We start from the raw sequence: 8,386 nt of genomic DNA, 5'->3' as shown, positions 1-8,386 counted from the left end.
TATTAAATTCAGTTTGTCCTTTGTCCTTTAAATTTGTATTGCCTCAATCAAAACCACAATCAGATACCACCTTACACTAGTAAGAATGGCACATATTTAAAAAACTAACAACAAATGTTGTCAGGGATACAGAGAAAAAGGAATTCTCCTACACTGCTGGTGGGAGTGCAAACCAGTCCACCCACTATGGACTCCACTCTGTAGACATTCCTGAGAATGCTAAAACTGGAGCTACCATATGACCCAGCAATACCTCTCCTAGGGATCTACCAAAAACACAAAAACATTAATTCACTCTTATGTTTATTGCAGAACTATTTCTAATAACTAAGACTTAAAAACAATCCAAATGCTCCAAAACAGATGACTGGATCAAGAAGATGTGGTACATATACACAATGGAATACTTAATCAGCAAAAAAAAATAATAATAATCTAATGTGATTTACAGCAACATGGATGGAGTTAGAAGGGATTATACTCAGTGAAATAAGTCATAAAGAAAAATAAAAATATTGGATGGTTTCACTTACAGGAGGATAAGGGAAAACAAATAAGGGATCAGGAAAAAAGAAGTAACAATTTTTAAAAAATACAACGGGCCTTCCCTGGTGGCTCAATGGGTTAAAGTGCAGTTCAGCAAACTATCCACTGCTGATTCAGTGTGAGTTCAGTTGTTAGGGTGAAAGGATGTCCTGAAGGAACTGTGCAGAGTTTTGTGGACTCCCCCCCGCTATTCCAGTAAACTACATCTCCCAGAAATACCAAGGGATAACTGCCAGGACTCAAGGGCAGAACTAAGCAGGCATTCTGGGCTTTGGGGGGTATGTAAGGGAGCCATGCTAGATGGGCTCTTTCTCTCTGAACCCCATGGCTGGTGTCTGGTCGCGTGGCTCTTGATGAGCTTTCAGTGTGTTACAGGAGTTGCAAGTCAGCACAACTGGTTGGATGTTCTACTTAACTTGTATCTCTCTCTCTCTCTCTTTCTTTCTCTCTCTTCCCCTGGGTTGTTCCTTTTTCTCTCCCCTTTGTAAATAAACCCATTATTGACGCTTTTCCTGTGTGCCTGCAGTACAACTAAATTTTAAGTGTGTGGGTGAGGACCCACAGACAGGCAATCCAGTTCACACTGGGTTGCCCTGTGACATAATCCCCAGCCTGGAGGTGATCCACATGGCACTGCAGAGTTCTTCTGTCTCACCCACTGCTCCCCTCAGTAGTATAATTTGTCGATCCGCCTGTTCTGCTCCCCACTCTGTCTCTGGTGAAACCTCTCACTGCACCTCTCATGTGTATCCCAGTTCTGTATGCATAAATAAATCTTTAAAAAGTACAACAAAACTATACAAAAATAATCAGACAACTATTAATCAGAGACAGTATGCAGGGGAAGGGAAGGGAAAGTATACAAAACAAGGGACAAAGTGATTGTGCACAGATGAATTGGTGGTTGAAATTTTATGGGGACTATACCTGAGGTAAAATATATGTAAGCAAAAAATTTAAATATAAAAAAGAATTTATATTTTTATTGCCTCATATCTTTCAAAAGTACCAAGTTTTGACTTGATCACTTCCACAAAGACCTTCATTCTTGAGCTTTCCTCTAACTTTGTATTTGTGAGAATGAATCAACACATTTAAAATCCTAATTGGTGCCATCATTTTTGATAAAAATAAAGTGCCTCTACAGAAAGCCAAATGTCAACACTTCCACCTCACTTTTTTTTCCTGTTGACATGTGAATAATTAGTGTTCTAATGTCTCCACAATGTGAAAGAAGTCACAAAAATGTCCTACTCAAAAAGAAGAATACGAGTAAGTAAGCAATGCTGCTAAGGTAAGGGTTTATGTGCAGTTTGGGGGCATTTAAACAGGAATTGCAACACATATCTGTGTTTTTAGATGGGTTGTACAAGGACAAAGTCTTTTTCACACAGTGCAATCTGTACAGAAATAGTGGCATTTATTCTAGCTATTTGGGCAGAGATGACATTAAACACATATAGAGGATGGGATGGTGAGAGTGAAGAGAAACTTCATACAAACATAATGGAAGTCCTTTCAACAACAGCTTTAGAGACTTGCACTGTTAACTAAGACAAATGCAAAGGGGAACAAAGAAAACAGGAAAAGGGTATTCAGAAATGAGGCATAAGCAAAGGTTTTGCTTTGCTTGTTTGTTTTTTAAGATACTGTGGGAAAGAGAAGAAATTATGAGTTGTAACAAAGAATACAAAGTAATACAGGTTTATCTTGTACTTTCTTCCAATTTTTCCCTGAAAAGAAAAATGGTCATGAAAACAGAAATGAGACAGGGTTATCCCAGGTGGAAAACTTTGGGGATACACATGTGGAGTGTAAAGACAGTATCAACTACAGAAGATTGTTGCAAGTACAAAGGAAAAATAGCCTGCTGTATCTACTGACAACCCTATCCCCAAGAAAGAGACTTGAGAAAATCGTCATGTTTAAGTAGAAATACAACCTGATGATAGGAATTTAGAAGGTCTGAGAGTGGTGTGGAGTGTGTATTTTCCTTTTTAGTTCCTCAACTCCATTCTCCAGGCTAAGATCTCACCTTGTGGAAAATACCTGGCACTGAGTAACTATCATTAAATTTCTGAGGAAATGTTCATGATCTTAGAATGCTACTTTATGGAAGTTTTCAAAAATCTTATGCCCAATGATTTTTCATTTTATATGACTGAAAGTGCACTGAACTGACATGACAATACATATGTTTTCATACGTTTGATGGAAACCCTGCTCTGTCTTAGACAGACAGTATCTTCAGAGCATTTGGCCAGGATTGTAACTTAGTGCAAACTGAGCTGTAGAGGAGATACTAATGCAATCATACCTTCCTAGTGATTAATGTACTGGCAGGTGTCAATGCCAAATCATCCTTGCTTCCATAGAATTGCAGTTGTGCTTTTCAGGAGATGTGCTGCATACTGCTAGCAGTGATGTATTAAAGAATCCACTTAGATGTTCATAATACAAGGATTTTTCACCAGCAGAGAGTGATGTGTATGCATGAAATAAGTATGAGCTGGCAATTCTAGCAAATGCAACTATCAAATCTATGTCATATGTTCCTTAAAAATAGATTGTCAGAGGGCTTGCTTATCTGGCATAAAGAAAGAGAACAGAGTTCAAGGATTTTTTTTTTTTTAATCTTCCTGAAGTAGATTATAATTTTGAATGGTTTAAGAATGATAATAATCGTGGGCTACCTCTTGTCTTAATTTGTTATGTCTTTGAGATTAGTTATGTCTGATGACTACTGGAAAGAGTCAGAAATTTGCAACACTAAATCTGACTTTATTGTGCCGAGGAGCTAGGTTGAAATAAGCACTAGACACACAGAACTTGATCGTTAAGGTTTACCTTTAGAAAGATATTGTGCGGGTAATATCTAACAGGAAGATATGCAAAAATCCACAAAGGAATAGACAATACAGAATATTCTGTTTTAAAATGGTACACAAGGCAAAATCTAAATCTACAAGGCCACCACATATAGTTTCTTGGGCTATTAGAAATACATAGCTCACAGACAAGTCATAATCACCTAGTACAGAGATGGGACATTGCTGACCAAAAGGCAGAGGGAAGCTGAGGAGGAGGCTGAGGCAAATAATTTCTTTTTGAAGAAACAGATCAGAATTTAAAAAGAGGATATTGCCACGGACTGTGTCCCCTTGTTAGAGATACTGAGTCAAGGTTTCCATTCCTCGTTTGTCCCCTTTGATTTTATTTTTTAATCACTGCAATCTGTTTCTGTAGCTAGTGTTTTACTGACTCTGTTCTCAAAAATCAATTACTAGTGTAAAATGTTTTTTAAACATACTTAAAAAAATATTCTATGTATTGACCTTACCATAATTAATTCTGCATAATCATCTTGTTCTGCAGAGAATGCTCTTTGCCTCAGTATTTTTAAGCTATTAGCCATAAAATGTCTTTAGAATAATGCAATTATTCAAGTTTCCTTCATTTACATTAAATTATTCTGCAAGGTAAGAAAAATATAACTTCTCCTGGTTTTGAAGATACAGAAAATGAAGCACCCTAGGTTTGCATGACTAAATGTAAATACAGAGCACACCTCATGCTTTTCAGATCATTAAGAAAATTTAGATGTTAAATTCTCCACCCTATACATACCCAACTCCCACCTAACTATATATATCAATCACAATACTTACTCCTTTTTTTTAATTATTGAAGATCCATTCATTTACCTCATTGTTAGAATTTTGGAAGTAAAGGCTCTCCCCGTCAGATTACTTAACCAATTTTGTAATTAAGTAGTAGTGCGATGTTTTAACTAATAGCTTGCCATCCAAGAATAAGCTCCATGAGTCTCATTTGTTCACCATAACTCTCACAAAGCATAGTCCCTGGCATATAAAAATGTTCCATAGATACGAGTTGAATAAATAAATGGGTGATATAATTTTCACTAAGTGGCTGCTAATCCCTGTCCCTTCATCTAATTGCACATCAGCTATCTAACCTGCAGTCTTTGTTGTACTTTGTTACACAGAGATATTTATGCCTGCATGTTTACCAGCATAGCCATCTATCAGCCTAAAACCTAGTACAAGTCTCTGTCCTTTAGGAGTAGGTGATAAATGAGGAAAGGAAATTGTTGCCCATGCAATGTACCAAGTTTTTAGAATGACTTTGCTAAGTGCTATTAATACTTATTAGAGAATAACCACACATAGTAAATTTGATGAATTTCAAGACATCAAGTTTTACGTTTAAGACATCCTCTGAGTAATTTTCTCTTGACTGGAGCCATGACACATATTCTAAGAGACATGACTGCTGCCCGTGAATCATTGTGAGATCAGAATCATCCTTTAAAGGAAACCCTTCTTGCTCTTCCGCTGCCACTTTAAATCCAGTTCCATACAACACATTGCTGCTGCCTTTGTTGGCGTGACAGGGATCATGTACCATGGAGGACATGACAGAGAACAGCGACTTAGAGGAATTCACATGGGGATCTGAGAACAACAGGTGCAAAAAAACAGCAGAATGACAGTATAATGTTTATTGGATGCTTGAGCTGGGATACAAGCAAGAAAGATCTGGCTGAATATTTATTTCCATTTGGGGAGTTGTAGACTGTACCATCAAACAGATCCAGTCACTAGAAGATCAATAGAATTTGGATTTGTGCTTTTCAAAGCATTGCTGGTGTTGATAAGGTTTTGGAACTGAAAGAACACATGCTGAATGGCAAATTGATAGACCCCCCAAAGGGTCAAAGCTTTGAAAAGTAAGGAAGCCCCAGAGAAGGTTACTGAAGGTGGATTCAGCCCAAATACTTCTGAAGAACAAATTAAAGAATATTTTGAAGGCTTTGGAGTGATTGAAAGTATTGAACTTCCCATGGACATAAAAACAAATGAAAGAAGAGGATTTGTCTTATCATAAATAAAGATGAAGAACCACTGAAGAAATTGTTAGAAAGCAGATATCATCAAATTAGTTCTGGGAAAGAGTGAAATCCAAGTTGCACCACCCAAAGCAGTATAAAGGCAGCAACAGCAACCTCCCCCCCAAAAAAGGAGGAAGAGGTGCCACAGCTGATGGTGTCCTTTTTGGTCTTCCCCAAAAAGGAGGAAGAGGTGATGCAGATTGATGGTGTCAATCAGGAACACAGATCAAGGCCAAAATTGAAATACAGGATTTAGTAATTGTCATGATCAAGGATATGGGATTTATAAGTGTCAGTGATGCTAATCAAGACTATTGTGGCTAAAGTAGATATGAGTTTTCTGGGTATAACTATGGGAATTAGGGATATGGACATGGGTATGTAGGCTATTGTGGCCACAGAGTATTTATCACAAGGCTTCTGGAAGGAATGGCAATCACCATCACAAATATCAACCAGGGGACTACCTGGTGGCACAAGGGGTTAAGTCTCAGCAATATGAAGCTATTGGTAACCACTGGGGAATGAGTTCCTTCCCCCACCAGGAAGCAGACCCACATGGCCAGCAGACCCCTCTTGTCTTACCTGCTGCTCCCCTCAGCAGTGTATTTTAGTCCACCTGCCTATTCTATTCCCCACTCTTTCTCTAGTGAACCTTCTCATCTTCCCACACCTCTGGCCTGTACCTCAGATTTGTATGCATAAATAAATAAATCTTAAAATAACAACAACAAAAATACAGACCAAACTAAAGGACTGCATTGGAAAACACAGGAGAGGCTAAACTAACACATCTTTCAGGACCACACTGAAGGTTGACCTACTGTTGAACTAAAATGATATATTTTTTAATTAATTTATTTATTTATGCATACAGAGCTGGGTACAAGCCAGAGGTGCAGGGGCCATGAGAGGATTCATCAGTGACAGAATTGGGAGCAGAACAGGCAGATGGAGGAAGTACACTGCTTGAGGGGAGCTGCCGGCGAGTCTGGAGAGGTCTGCTGCGCCATATGGTCACCTCCCTCGCCAGGGATTGATCTCGCGCTAAAGCAAAGGAAGCTGCGACTAACTTTGCAATGCTGAACTTTAAACTGTTGCACTACTGGGGAGGGCCCAATAAGATGATCATTTTGTGAAAGTTTTTCTAAAGAACAAGACATAATTATGTCCAACTATATAAGAGCCATAGTTTACCAAATTCACTTTCTGTTACTTTGACTGTTTCTACCTGTGTTATGACTTAATGTGGATTTGTATTTATACAAATATTGGTTATATGACTTCATATCAAACCTCAAATAAATGCTTCCTTACGTGAAAAAAAAGTCACCCTTCTTATGTCAGTATCATAGAAAAAGTAAAATAAGTGAACAATCACATCAGTCATATGAAATCTGTCATTTCTTGCCAATGTATTAATATTGCTGGAAATTGCTCTCAGTGCAGTACTGTGTTGCCTGAAACAGGTAGAGGTTACTTGCAGGTTCTGCATCTTGAGCTATCATGGGAATTATAAGCCCTTACTCTTGAATGGGAGAATGCTAACGGTAAGAAATTTTGATCTAAAATTCTTTACAAGTACAGGTGTGCTTCAAGAAATCAGAAAACTGAACATTTCCAAAAGAATTCCTTTACACCTCAAAGGGAGAAGTGACATTTTAGTTCTTGCTTCTCAATCAGGAATAAAGTTCTTCCAATTTGAGAAGGGAAAACAGAAGTAATTCAGAGACATTTTAAAGGTCAGTGATATATAACATAGAACTAAATTCTGTGAAGAAAACCACGGCTATGAAAGGATAAAGCTATCCACTCAACCTTCAAATACACTAATTAAAATGATATCTTCCTAAAGAAAAAAAATGCTAAGTCAGATATTTCAGAAAATAACAGGCTAGTTTCACTGAAATTCAATTTCATATAACCAAGAGGTTGTTAAATATCATTCAGATCCCTTCACAACTGGTATCACTAAAGAAATAAAGAGACACTTTATTAATCATGTGATCCAAATTTCTGAATTTCCTTACTCCTAGGCTTCATTTATTAAGGGTTAAACTTTGTCTCTCTTATTTATCTCTTTTAAGAAAATCCCACGGTCAACTATACCTTTTAACTTTCATACATAAGATTTTTTTTAAGGTTTATTTATTTATGCATACAAGAACTGGGTTGTAAGGGCGGGGGGTGGGGGTGGAAGTCAGAGGATTTACCAGAGACAGAACAGGAGGATGTGCTGAAAACACTGCTGGAGAGAGCAGTGGACGAGACCTGAGAGGTCTGCTGTGCCATGTGGGTTAAATCCCTGGAGGGGGATCGAACTCAAGCTGCAGGGCTGCAGATACTTCATAGTACTGCACTTGAATCCATGGGGCCTTTTATTTTTATACTCGAAAAATAGCTGTCTTCCTCATTGATTGCTATTTCTTATCACTTGTTTTTATTCATTTTTTACTCTCAGTAGTCATAAAAATATCAAGTGTCTTAATTGTAAGCTACTAAAACTCTACTTTAAAATCTGTTTGTGTATTTTTTGGAAACAATTTCAATTTCGTTTTATATTTCTCAACTCATCATCTCCAGCTTCACTAATTATGCTTAAGATTTTTGTTTTACTATAGGTATAAAAAAAACTATAACTTATAAATGTGTATAAAATGAAAATTAAACTCCTCCATTCTGCTTTAGCTCCCAGAGAGCACTAGCTGTACCCACCAGCCTAACCAAAACATTCAAGGGGAATGTGCAGGAATACAGGCATCAGCAACTCAGTCGGTTCAGGCTGCTATAACAAAGTACCACCAATTGGGTGACTTCTAAACAGAAATTGGTTTCTTAACCATTTTGTAGACTACAAATACAAGATGAGAGTGCCAGGTTGCTTAAGTTCTTGTAAGACTCTCTGCTGGGTGTAGACTGCTGGCA

At 37.7% G+C, this 8,386-nt stretch overlaps 1 pseudogene; it reads left to right on the top strand.

Annotated features, from left to right (window-relative positions):
- The first annotated feature begins 4,969 nt into the window (after window positions 1-4,969).
- LOC101622623 lies at window positions 4,970-7,577 on the top strand (annotated as a pseudogene).
- The last annotated feature ends 809 nt before the right edge of the window (window positions 7,578-8,386 follow it).

Source organism: Condylura cristata, unplaced genomic scaffold (genome assembly GCF_000260355.1).
Source record: "Condylura cristata isolate star-nosed mole 26May11 unplaced genomic scaffold, ConCri1.0 scaffold00001, whole genome shotgun sequence".
NCBI lineage: Eukaryota > Metazoa > Chordata > Mammalia > Eulipotyphla > Talpidae > Condylura > Condylura cristata.
Note: the sequence above shows the minus strand (reverse complement) of the source record. Positions and strands in the feature narration are given on the sequence as shown.